At 44.2% G+C, this 13,672-nt stretch overlaps 1 protein-coding gene across 1 annotated transcript in view; it reads left to right on the top strand.

The window, feature by feature from the left end:
- LOC124601186 (translin-associated protein X) overlaps positions 1-13,672 on the top strand; it is a 52,369-nt gene that overhangs the window by 32,252 nt on the left and 6,445 nt on the right. The gene's annotated exons all lie outside the window — the stretch shown is intronic.

Genomic DNA, 13,672 nt, shown 5'->3' with positions numbered 1-13,672 from the left:
GGTTGATGATTGACAGCGGCAACAGAGAGGACCAGAGCTGGTACTGTCCCGTCACGTCTGCTGCTGGTTGGGCTGCCCTTACTGCAACATCTCCTTAATAAAGATTAACTTGTTGATCACTGAGCTGGGCACTACGCAGTGACCCAGCACACATCTAACTGCAAGTCTAGCTGCGAGTGCGAGTGCCTTGTTGCTATCAAAGCTGGCGTATTTAAAGGAAGCACGAGCGACGTCCTGACGTCATGCTCGTTTGTAATGACCGCATTCGTTCCACTTATACTGCTGATTCATCTGTCATACTCGCCCCTTAGGTGTTCTTGCAACAGAGTTAATTGTTGTTGTTGCAGACTTATGGGAAGTTGTGAAATGCAATACAGCTGACGCTATACCTCTGTCTTGCACTCTATGAAAGTCTCCGTCTAACACAAACCCACGTGCTAAGCAATTCTCTCTCGCCTGTTGTGCGTAACCAGGCCATTGCCCCGGCGTGATGACACATTCTGATATATGTGCAATTCTCTTACTTCTTGGCTAACTTACTGTCTCTGGATCTCGGCATAGGCAACGAAACTTTGACAATATTCCGCGTTTCCAACTCTTTACTATTCCACTCCACTACACATCCCCCTCCTTTAAGAAAATTTGTCCCGAATTATACAATTCTGGACTTACTGGTTGTGCACTCAACAGGTATCTTACAACTACTCCTTCAACACTGTCAAACTTTTTTTTCCCACTAATAATCTATTTACACTTAATACTGATTCCAATCTTATCACTGGTTACCTATTTATATTACGTCCCACTACTCCCTATCCATCCCACCTGTATTTGATGTACGGTTGTTATTTCAGAACGAGACATCTTTTTCCATATACAAAAGTAAGTTGCACGAATAAACACTAGAACTAAGATTATGCTAGTCGTTGACACACCAAATATAATTGTGTTTTGCTTACATTTCTCCCGATATTGCTGCACGTGCTGCAGTAGTTGATTAACTGAGATCTGCTCTTTTTCTGAGATAATCAGGCTATCTAAGGATTGTAGCAATGTGGGATCCAAGGACTCGTTAATAAACGTTAGGTTCTGGCAGGGCAATATGTGTGGTGCTTCCTCTGCGTAATACAAGATAGGCTGTGTCACGTTAATTATTGTTGTACCCGTGAAAGTAACTGGTCGGTGAAAATGCTTCCCCACTATTTCACATCCAGTACAATTAATCAATAACCCACTGCCCTGCAATTCAAGCTTTGATGTATCTGTCAATCTACCATTTCTGTAACAAGTGGCAACTACGGTCTCTAGTTCGAATACAGAGTAAATCCAGTGTTCCCCAACTTTCTAGAATTTCGGTCTCAGTAGGAACACCTTCTTTTCGCATTCTAAGGTTCCCATATTCCCCAAGAACAACTGCATCTCACACGAATGATGTGGGTTGCCACCTCCTTTGCTGGACAAATAAAAACACTTCCCCTGAAACAGTGTGTCAAATCTTCCGTAGACATTACCACATGAGCACTCCTCTGTCTTGACACTAACAACACTTCCCGAGTTTGCACTTGCACCCACTTCTCCTCTACAATAGTGTAGCAGTACCAGCCTGACGAAAAGTTTCCCGGGCCACTTCCTGGCACGGCACCTGAAGGAAAAGGAACCCATGTCAATCGCTCCCTTCTTTACCACGTCTAAAACACACAAATGACAAGTAAAAACTACACATACCCTATTACCTAATAACAATAAATATGACATGTTCCTTCCTGAGGACACTTAATCTACTTATCCCTAGACCTAAGTGCATAAGGAACGTTCCTCTGCTGTTCTTTTAGCTGCGGTACCCTCACACCCTTTGTTACTGCTGGAGGAATCTGCAGTAACGCATCCACTGCGCCCTTAAATGGCTTAATCCTACTCACATGAACTACTGACGACTTGGTTGGTAACTGCAACTTTACATTCACTGGAGACACTATTTCATTTACCTGATACGGTCCAGAATATTTCGTCAAAAACTTCTTCGAGTTACCCTTCGGAACATAAGAATTAGCCAACAATACCCATTGACTAATTCTGTATTGCGGCAGTTTACCTGTTCTTTGCCCAATACTCTCTTGTTTCTCCAAAGCTTTAGTATTAGTACGCCGTACCCTTTGCCAAATCTCTCTCAATTTCTTGGCGAAATTCTTCACTGACTCACCCTGTGAACCTACCTGAGGTTTGAGCACATCAAATGGTGATGGCATTTTCTGACCATATATTACCTCATACCGGGAGAGCCCCGTTCCTGTATGAACTTTCGCATTATATGTGCTTGTCAACAGATTTAAATACACATCCCAACCCGTGTGTTCTGAATTTACGTAATGTTTAATCATTTTAACTAACGTCCTATGAACCCGTTCTGTTCGTCCATTCGACTGAGGATGAAATGGGCTTGTCCACAATTTCTTAACTTTCAATAAACGGCATAACTGCTTCATCAGCTCCGACATAAAGTTACTACCCTGATCTGTAATTATAGTATCAGGCACACCATACTTCAGCAACCAGTTATTTACTAAGGCTTACGTAACAGTGCTTTCCTTCTGATCTGGAATAGCTACCGTTTCCAGGTATCGGGAAAAATGATCTAATATTGTTAATACGTATTGATTACCCGCTTGGGTGTTGTTAAATTCTCCGATTACGTCTCATCCTATGAATGCGAACGGATGATCCATGTCAGGTAGTCTCTGTAACTGAATTTTCTGATGACTTAAATCTGCTCTCTGCGCACATGGTATACAATTTTGCACGTACTGCTCTACATCATTGCGACGAGTCTTCCACCAAAACCTTTCAGCTACCCGTATATCAGTCGTTCTTTTACCACCAAGACCCAACAATACATGGTTGTGCGCTTGTTTCAACACTTCTTCCTTCAGTGACTCTGGTACTACGACGCGTAGCCTGCACTTCGTCTTCCTGCAAAGCAACCCATCTTGCATTTCAAACTGCGGTTGCGTTCAGAACAATTGACACACTCTGTCAGTGGCTTGCGCCTTTATCCACTCCTTCTCACTTATGGCCACAACTTGTACAGCTGCTATTTTTCTACTAAGCGCATCTGCGTTCGTATGTTTTACCCCTGGTTTGTGAATTACATCGTAGTCAAATTCACTTAGTTTCAGTGCCCATCTCGTTAAACGACTCGAAGGATCCTTCAACCCCAACAACCACTTCAATGCTGCGTGATCTGTAATCACCTTGAACTTACGCCCATATAAATAACAGCGAAAATACGAGATACCATAAATCGCTGCTAACATTTCTTTCTCTGCAGTTGAATAATTCTTCTCTGCCTTATTGAGTTGCCTGGAAGCATAAGCCACTGGATGTTCCTGTCCATTAACCCTCTGAGAAAGAATACAACCTACAGCAATATTACTAACATCACAAGGTAGTATGAACTCTTGTTCAAAATCAGGAAGTATCAACACTGGGTCTGATGTTAGTATCTGTTTGAGCTTCTCGAATGCCTCCTGACACTGTGCTGTCCATTCAAACTTAACACCTTTCTTTAACAATCTTGTTAATGGATGTGCAATTTCCGCGAACCCCTTTACATATCGTCTGTAGTAATTACATAAACCGACATATTGCTGAACTTGTTTAGTGGTCTGTGGTAGTGGAAAATCACGCACAGCCGACGTTAGACGAGGATCCGTTCTTACCCCATCCTGACTGATAATATGCCCAAGATAAGTCACTTGCGTCTGAGCAAACTGACATTTCTCGACATTAAGCGAAAGATTTGCCGCTCTTAGCAGCCTACTAAATACTTCGTTCAGTCGTTCCACGTGCTCTTCTATATTACACGAAAAAGTAACAATATCATCGAGGTATACCATAGCAATCTTCGGTTTCAGTCCCCAAAGCACAGCATCTAACAGATGCTGGAAAGTAGCAGGAGCGTTTTTCAACTCAAATGGCATTCTGCGATACTGAAAGTGACCAAGGCTTGTTGTAAAGGCCGTCTTCGGTCTATCCTCGGGACTTACTTCTATCTGATGGTACCTACTCTTTAGATCTAGTGTCGAAAAATATTTACACCGACCTAGGTTATCAAATTGTTTCCGTGATGTTCGGTATTGGATACGCATCTGTTACAGTTCGTGCATTCAATAAACGATAGTCACAACAAAACCTATACTTTTTAGTACCGTCTAATGACTTCTTAGGAACTACCACTATGTTGGCAGACCACGGGCTTTCACTGTTCTCTATAATACCGTCCCTTAGCTGTTGATTAATAAATTCTTCCACTAGTGGTTGTAGGTGTTTCGCTATCCTGTATGGTTTTCTATAGACCGGTGGACTATCGCCAGTCGGTATACGGTGCTGTGTAATAGGAGTTGCTGGTAATGGACCTTCTGAATTAAACAAATCTAAATATTTTAATAACAAAGCTTCCATAGCTATCCGATCACCATTCTCCAAATGACGAATCTTATCACGTAGTACAGATGCCTTGACGGTTTGCTTGACGTTATAATCACCATGGGATTCACCTATATCCCCATCGTCGAGTATTTCCAAACTTGCTACCACTAAACCCTTTGGGAGATCCACTTCATCTGCCCCAAAATTATTTACACTGACCGGAATCATCAGTTCCCCATTTATATCCGTTACACGTGCAACGCTCCTCCTAATAAAACAATGCATTTCAACCAATGCTTCATTGCTCTACAGTGGCTCCACCACACATAGTCTCTGCTGTGGTACATCGGTACCTACTGACAACCAAACTAACTTCCCTGTACCCGAAGGCACTTTGACATGCGTAATGATCTTTAATGCCCTCGTACACGGTACAATTGGTGACATCTTAGCAACGGATGCACCTTGTGATGTAGAAACTTTTACAGCTGTTGTACCCATTGAAAACAAGTTTCCACTAATTTCAACTGTACACTGTGAAAGATTAATTTTGGCATTGTGTTTATCGAGGAAGTCCAGTCCGAGAATCACAGAATACCCTTGTCCCACAGTTGGCAACACTTCCATTTGCTCTCCGAACTCTACAGTTCCAATCTTAAAAACGAGCTGTGTTGTACCCAATGATTGCAACTCATTATTCCCTACTCCACGTAATCTATACCTAGGAGTACCTAGTCTTCTCCTATCCACGAGGTCTAGACTAGCAACAGATACATGTGCCCCTGTATCAATCAAAAACTTACATCTGTTATTCCTTACAACACCCATCAAGCAACAATCTGTCTCTGTACTAGTATTACTGTACTTCTGCTTACCGGGAATGTCTTCTGACGGACGAAACACTCCCGTTCCCGTTTAACGCTTTTTCCTGTTTATTCCTGTTACCATTCTGCTTACTATGACACTCATTCGCCTTGTGACCATAGCGTTTACAGGCATAGCACTGCGGCTGTCTACATTGAACCTTCATGTGATCTTTCCTCCCACAATGGTAACAATTCCTCTCCGACGCAAAGATGCGTTTATCATTGCGAACCCTTGTTGCAATGTCTATCTCCTGCAGATGCGTTGCAATACGCAGTGATGCAGCTAAATCCCCCGGATTCTCCATCCTAACCCTACAAGAAAATTCTGCAGGAATTCCCCTGAGGAATACATCGAGGGCTCTGTTTTCTGCCTCTCCTAGTAACAAACGATCTGCATCAGGATAACCCGATAATTCATAGGTCTGCAAATTAATTTTCCGTATCCTATCTGAAAAAGACTCCACTGTCTCATTGACCTTCTGTGTCATATTCGCTAGCTTCTCCCTAAAAAATCTTGCACTATTCTGCTTACGATATCTTTGTCGTAACCCATCTGCCAATTCTTCAAACGTGCTCGCTTACTAAGCGTCTCATGGTACATCACGAACATCTTGGCTTCCCCTGCAAGTCACAAATTTGCCATACGTGACTTAGTTACGTCCGACCAATTGCTCATTGCAGCTGTTGCCAAAACATCGTTAATGAACGCTGTGACATCCTCTGTTGTTTTACCTGAGAAAGGCGTGATCAGGTTAGCTACTGAAGGATACATTGCAATGTTGGACATTGCCACTGACTTGCACTAGTGCCGAACGCAAGGTCTCCATTTGCATCATTAATTCTACATGACATAACTTATGCTGCGCATTCTCTTCTAACAATTTTGAGACTTGCTCCGTCAGAGCAGCTATACTCACTTCAGTACTAACGGATCTTGTTTCCGGCATGATTTGTGCAAATTACCAACAACTTACTGTATACTGAATTTACTCCTCAGAACAATAACTACATTAGCTACTCAACTCCTTTGCCACAGTTGAGCACTACACACAAGAATACAAACAAGATTCACTATGCACAACTAAACAAAATTAATCCTTCCGCCTTGTTATTGCCCAGCGACACAGTCTACAATTGTGCGCTGCGTGACCAAACCGTCTACAAATTGAACATTCTACTGGTACAAACTTTGTGCATGGCTCCCCATGCCCCGTTAAATTACACACAGTACAACTGACTGGTACCAAGTATGTTTCCCAACTGTTTCCCTTAAACCCAGGTAAATCTGCTGTTCCCGCGGGTCTCACAAAGTGCACTCCCAATAAAGACCGTGCATCTATAGTTATTACAAAATCACCTCGTGCACTTACCACTACACCAAATCTGTAGGCGGTGGGCGCGAGTGCGTCTGACACCAAATCTGTAATCAGTGGGCGCGACCACTTCGGACACCAAACTGTAAGCGCCCCAGTGGTCCCAGTCGCCTACGGTGCACTGGATGGCCGAGCGGTGACCTCTCCAGTTGTCAGGATGCTAGGAAATGGCTGTAGAAGCGTCAGAAACGCCAAAGAAACATTATTATTTCATAGCATCTTTATTCCTGCCGAGTACAATGTGGCTTGGCGATATCAACGACCTTCCCCGAGTCCTTGCTGACTCGTAGCAATGACACCAGATCCGGGCCGCACCAGTCTTGCTAGCACAGCGCCGCGTGCTGTGACGTAGCGGAGGAATTCCCTTACTTCGGCTGCGCGTGGCTGGTGGTGCCCGGCTGGGCGGAGGCTCGGCTGCGGACAGCAAGAGGCTCCGGGTTGGAGTCCCCGGCGCTGTCGGCACCAGAAGCGTTCTTGTAGTGCGAAGTGTGCTCTATCCCACCCTGTCTTCTTCCATGCTCCTCCTGGTGGCTCGTGCGCGGTGGACGGGCGGAACGGGCTGCAATCCCCCAACGTCGTCGGCTCACGCGATTGTAAAGGCGAATGCACAGGGCCTAGGCCCTACACAATCTCGACGATGGCTCACTGATGTGGTCAGCATTGGCGGTGAGTGAGTCTGCCGTGATGCCTACTAATCCTGGGTTGATGATTGACAGCAGCAGCAGAGAGGACCAGAGCTGGTACTGTCCCGTCACGTCTGCTGCTGGTTGGGCTGCCCTTACTGCAACATCTCCTTAATAAAGATTAACTTGTTGATCACTGAGCTGGGCACTACGCAGTGACCCAGCACACATCTAACTGCAAGTCTAGCTGCGAGTGCGAGTGCCTTGTTGCTATCAAAGCTGGCGTATTTAAAGGAAGCACGAGCGACGTCCTGACGTCATGCTCGTTTGTAATGACCGCATTCGTTCCACTTATACTGCTGATTCATCTGTCATACTCGCCCCTTAGGTGTTCTTGCAACAGAGTTAATTGTTGTTGTGGCAGACTTACGCGAAGTTGTGAAATGCAATACAGCTGACACTATACCTCTGTCTTGCACTCTACGAAAGACTCCGTCTAACACAAACCCACGTGCTACGCAATTCTCTCTCGCCTGTTGTGCGTAACCAGGCCATTGCCCCGGCGTGATGACACATTCTGATATATGTGCAATTCTCTTACTTCTTGGCTAACTTACTGTCTCTGGCTCTCGGCATAGGCAACGAAACTTTGACAATATTCCGCGTTTCCAACTCTTTACTATTCCACGCCACTACAGTAGATCTTAGTGGGTGATCACAATGCAAGTGTGGGCATAGAGGGGCTCCACTTGATATTTACAAAAAAATATAAGCATAGACTTCAGCACCCAGTATTTCCCCTGCAGCACTCTGAGCAAGGCCCCACCGCTGCCATTCTCCCCACACTTCCCCAGCCGACTGCACATCTAACGGCCACACGTACACTAATTAACTCCTGATCAGATGAAAACTGACTGCTTACTGCACAGGTATTTTCACGCCACCCGTTGATTCCTGTTAGTTACGTAAGAGTCGAATCATTTCACAGCACTGCCAGTGACACCATAACATTCTAATTTACTTAGGTGAATGCTGTGATTCACACAGTCAGAGTCTGTATCTTTCATTTTCCTACCTGCTATTTTTCCCCACCCCCTGACCTGTCTACCAGGTAAATTGATGTAGCTATCTGCTCTTATTGACTTTTGCATGCAACATGTTTTTCTTCTTGAAGTGTCTGTATTGTTTATTAGCCTGCCTTCAGTGTTTGACTTCTCAGGTTTTCAAATCTCGTCTAGTGTAGACTCTACAATCAGTCTTTCCCTTTCATCCAATCCAGTAAGTTTTCCATAACCTCGTTCTGGGCGACTTTTCCATAATGCTTCCTACTTAATATACCTTGCCAGTCCTTTTCCTTCATCTCTCTGCCTTTCCCTTCAATCCTTCTACCAGAAGAAGGTGCCTTTGGCTTCAAAAACTTGCGCATTTCTATGTATTCCATACGTGTTTTCTCCTGACATCACCTGGTGAATAGATATTACAAGACTTGTAATGTAAATGTTGTAGAGGAAGAAGGTATGTATTTGCCAACATATACTGTCATGCTGATCCTGTATCTGTTTTGGTTAATTAATTAAGCTGACTTTAATTAAGTGTCTGATTAAATTGCCTCTTACTGGTTAATTACGTAGATAGTCAAACATTCAGATAGCTCAATCACTGTGTATTAATGAGTGCTTTAATCTGACAGACCGATCCTTTTTGTGGCACTTCATTACAATTATTATTATTATTATTATTAAATATTTACTGAAAATCCATTACAGACTCCTTCTTGGCTCTATAACTAATTACACATGTCACTTTCATAGTCTACTTCACCTTTGCTATAAGTACTGTATCTACCTGAGTATAAGATGACACTGATTATAGATGGCTCCCCCCCCCCTCCCCCCCCCCCCCACCACCACCACCACCACCACCACCACCACCACCACCACCGCCCTTTTTTTCCTTCAAGAGGCTTCTTGAGAAAAATTAATTTTTAACACATGCTGATTAATCAACATTGCAAACTATTGACATCAAGTATCTACCTAAAAAGTTAACACCATACCTGTTCTAAATATATATCACTTATGGACAATGGAAAATCTAGGATGGAATGTAACAGTATCATGAAAAGGAAAGTTTCCACTCATCATATAGTGGAGATGCTGAGTTGCAGATAGGCACAACAAAAACAATGTCACGAATAAAACTTTTGGCCAGTAAGGCCTTCGTTAAAAATGGATCTCACGCTCACACACACACACACACACACACAGACGACTGCAGTCTCAGGCAACTGTAACCACACTGCGAGCAGCAGTGGCTGGTGCTTTTTTCAGATGGAAGTCAACAACAACAACCAGTCTTTGTAGAATGACTAAAGTTTTTGTTGTTTTCCAGTGTTGTTAATGTGATGGCTACACTTTGATTGTTATGAATCACTGGTGTAGCATAGATAGGTAACAAGTTTGATGGGAAAGCTGTCCAATGCAGTTCGCCTTTTTGCACCAGTGGAAACCCAGAATGAAATATCATAGATGAATGAGGAGAGCTTTGGCTACTGTTGATCGAACAGTTTGATTGAGGCCATTGTGCTCATGGTAGAATGTGGTAATCTGAAGTGGTAGTATGACATCAATAGGTTGGAAAGTGTATTGTGCAGGGCCACTGTTTCAATCAAGGAGCCAGTATATAGGAACTTGTGATTGCAGACCAAGTATGTTTTACAGAGGGGTCAGAACAGCCCTTTTTACATGGTCATTCATTGCTCACATTTTTTATTTGGTCCATAGTGTGTAAAATTCAACAGTACCTTAGAACATGAATTTTTTATTATTGTTATTTTTGATAGTCTTCTTGGATAGGCTGCCGGGTACTAAAATCAACACGACTCAATATTTCGGTGATTCGTGTTCGCTGTCTTCAGGAGAGACACTGCTGAACACACCATGTGTGGCACATTTGCTACCCATCACAGATCGACTTGTGTCACAACCTATATGACAAAAATTATGTATTGTAGTCAAAGACTATTCTCAAATACTCATAACAGCCACTCCAAAGTACATTGTATTGTGATGTGAGATAGTATAGAATTACACATCTTGTTAAGAGGAAAACCTTTGTGTTATTAATCAAGTTGTCAGCCAATCTAACTAAAATTGCCTTTTTTAACACTGTTCCAAGAAAAGAACAACCAGCAATTAGCAGAGTCTTGTCAAATTTCATATAATGTCCCTCATTTAAACAATGTTCTGCTACTGCTGATTTTTCAGGCTATTGCAGCCTCATATGACCGTGATTTTCTGTGCACTTGTCCTGGACAGTGGCACAGAATTTTATATATGCCAGGCTTCCTAAGTGTCAAATCATCCGTGATAGATCTAAGTAGTTCCCTAACCTTGGTATGTGGATGAAACAAACTCATAATGTCAAATCTCTTTAAAAATTTTCCATTCTTAAAGGACACGATGCTCTTAACAGATTTTTGGGCCACTTCAACAGCTTTCATTGCAGTATTAAATTTACCATGGAGTGATGGGAAACTACTGTTTTTGGACATCATGGTTTCCAAAAACATTATGGTACTCTAGAGCATAATGTTCACAAAACAGACACAGTTCCAGTGTCGGACTATATGTATCAGCATATACCATAGTCGAAAGATTGCCACTGCATTGGTTTGGAGGAGGGCAATTTTTAAACAAAGATGCTTTAACTTACCAAACAAGAAAACGCTGGTATGTTGAGACACAGTAAAATAAAACACACACACACACACACACAAATATTCAAGCTTTCGCAACCCACGGTTGCTTCGTCAGGAGGGAAGGAGAGGGAAAGACAAAAGGATGTGGGTTTTAAGGGAGAGGGTAAGGAGTCATTCCAATCCCGGGAGTGGAAAGACTTACCTTAGGGGAAAAAAGGACAGGCGCGCACACACACACACACACACACACACACACACACACACACACACACACACACACACACACACACACACGTATACAGACACAGGCAGAACACATGTAAATGCAAGGAGGTTGGACAGAGATGTCAGGCAAGGCGGAAGTACGGAGGCAAAGATGTTGAAAGACAGGTGAGGTATGAGTGGCGGCAACTTGAAATTAGCGGAGGTTGAGGCCTGGCGGATAACAAGAAGAGAGGATATACTGAAGGGCAAGTTCCCATCTCCGGAGTTCTGACAGGTTGGTGTTAGTGGGAAGTATCCAGATAACCCGGACGGTGTAACACTGTGCCAAGATGTGCTGGCCGTGCACCAAGGCATGTTTAGCCACAGGGTGATCCTCATTACCAACAAACACTGTCTGCCTGTGTCCATTCAGGCGAATGGACAGTTTGTTGCTGGTCATTCCCACATAGAAGGCTTCACAGTGTAGGCATGTCTGTTGGTAAATCACATGGGTGCTTTCACACGTGGCTCTGCCTTTGATTGTGTACACCTTCCGGGTTACAGGACTGGAGTAGGTGGTGGTGGGAGGGTGCATGGGACAGGTTTTACACCGGGGGCGGTTACAAGGGTAGGAGCCAGAGGGCAGGGAAGGTGGTATGGGGATTTCATAGGGATGAATCAAGAGGTTACGAAGGTTAGGTGGACAGTGGAAAGACACTCTTGGTGGAGTGGGGAGGATTTCATGAAGGATGGATCTCATTTCAGGGCAGGGCCTGCCAACCCAAAGTTTGGTACAGATTTATTGATGACATCTTCATGATCTGGACTCACAGTGAAGAAGAACTCCAGAATTTCCTCTCCAACCTCAATTCCTTTTGTTCCATCAGATTCACATGGTTCTACTCCAAATCCCATGCTTCTTTCCTTGATGTTGACCTCCATCTGTCCAATGGCCAGCTTCACACGTCCGTCCACATCAAACCCACCAACAAGCAACAGTACCTCCATTATGGCAGCTGCCACACATTCCACATCAAATGGTCCCTTCCCTACAGCCTAGGTCTTTGTGGCAAACGAATCTGCTCCAGTCCAGAGTCCCTGAACCATTACACCAACAACCTGAAAACAGCTTTCGCATCCCGCAACTACCATCCTGACCTGGTACAGAAGCAAATACCCAGAGCGACTTCGTCATCCCCTCAAATCCAGAAGCTCCCACAGAAGAACCACAAAAGTGCCCCACTTGTGACAGGATACTTTCCGGCACTGGACCAGACTCTGAATGTGGCTCTCCAGCAGGGATACGACTTCCTCAAATCCTGCCCTGAAATGAGATCCATCCTTCATGAAATCCTCCCCACTCCACCAAGAGTGTCTTTCCACCGTCCACCTAACCTTCGTAACCTCTTAGTTCATCCCTATGAAATCCCCAAACCACCTTCCCTACCCTCTGGCTCCTACCCTTGTAACTGCCCCCGGTGTAAAACCTGTCCCATGCACTCTCCCACCACCACCTACTCCAGTCCTGTAACCCGGAAGGTGTGCACGATCAAAGGCAGAGCCACGTGTGAAAGCACCCACGTGATTTACCAACTGACCTGCCAACACTGTGAAGCTTTCTATGTGGGAATGACCAGCAACAAACTGTCCATTCGCATGAATGGACACAGGCAGACAGTGTTTGTTGGTAATGAGGATCACCCTGTGGCTAAACATGCCTTGGTGCACAACCAGCACATCTTGGCACAGTGTTACACCGTCCGGGTTATCTGGATACTTCCCACTAACACCAACCTGTCAGAACTCCAGAGATGGGAACTTGCCCTTCAGTATATCCTCTCTTCTCGTTATCCACCAGGCCTCAACCTCCTCTAATTTCAAGTTGCCGCCACTCATACCTCACCTGTCTTTCAACAACATCTTTGCCTCTGTACTTCCGCCTCGACTGACATCTCTGCCCAAACTCTTTGCCTTTACAAATGTCTGCTTGTGTCTGTGTATGTGCGGATGGATATGTGTGTGTGTGTGTGTGTGTGTGTGTGTGTGTGTGTGTGTGTGTGTGTGTGTGTGTGCGCGCGCGCGCGCGAGTGTATACCTGTCCTTTTTTTCCCCCGGGATTGGAATGACTCCCTACCCTCTCCCTTAAAACCCACATCCTTTCGTCTTTCCCTCTCCTTCCCCCTTTCCTGATGAAGCAACCGTTGGTTGCGAAAGCTTGAATTTTGTGTGTATGTTTGTGTTTGTTTGTGTGTCTATCGACCTGCCAACGCTTTCGTTTGGTAAGTCACATCATCTTTGTTTTTAGATATATTTTCCCACGTGGAATGTTTCCCTCTATTTTTTCTATCTGGGGGCATATCCTTTAAGACTGGAAGAATTTATTGTAGGTTTGACAATAAGACTTTGTTCTGTCCACCTGCCAACATTAGGTTCAAAAATGGCTCTGAGCACTATGGGACTCAACATCTTAGGTCATAAGTC

The sequence above is a fragment of the Schistocerca americana genome, chromosome 1 (genome assembly GCF_021461395.2).
Source record: "Schistocerca americana isolate TAMUIC-IGC-003095 chromosome 1, iqSchAmer2.1, whole genome shotgun sequence".
NCBI lineage: Eukaryota > Metazoa > Arthropoda > Insecta > Orthoptera > Acrididae > Schistocerca > Schistocerca americana.
Note: the sequence above shows the minus strand (reverse complement) of the source record. Positions and strands in the feature narration are given on the sequence as shown.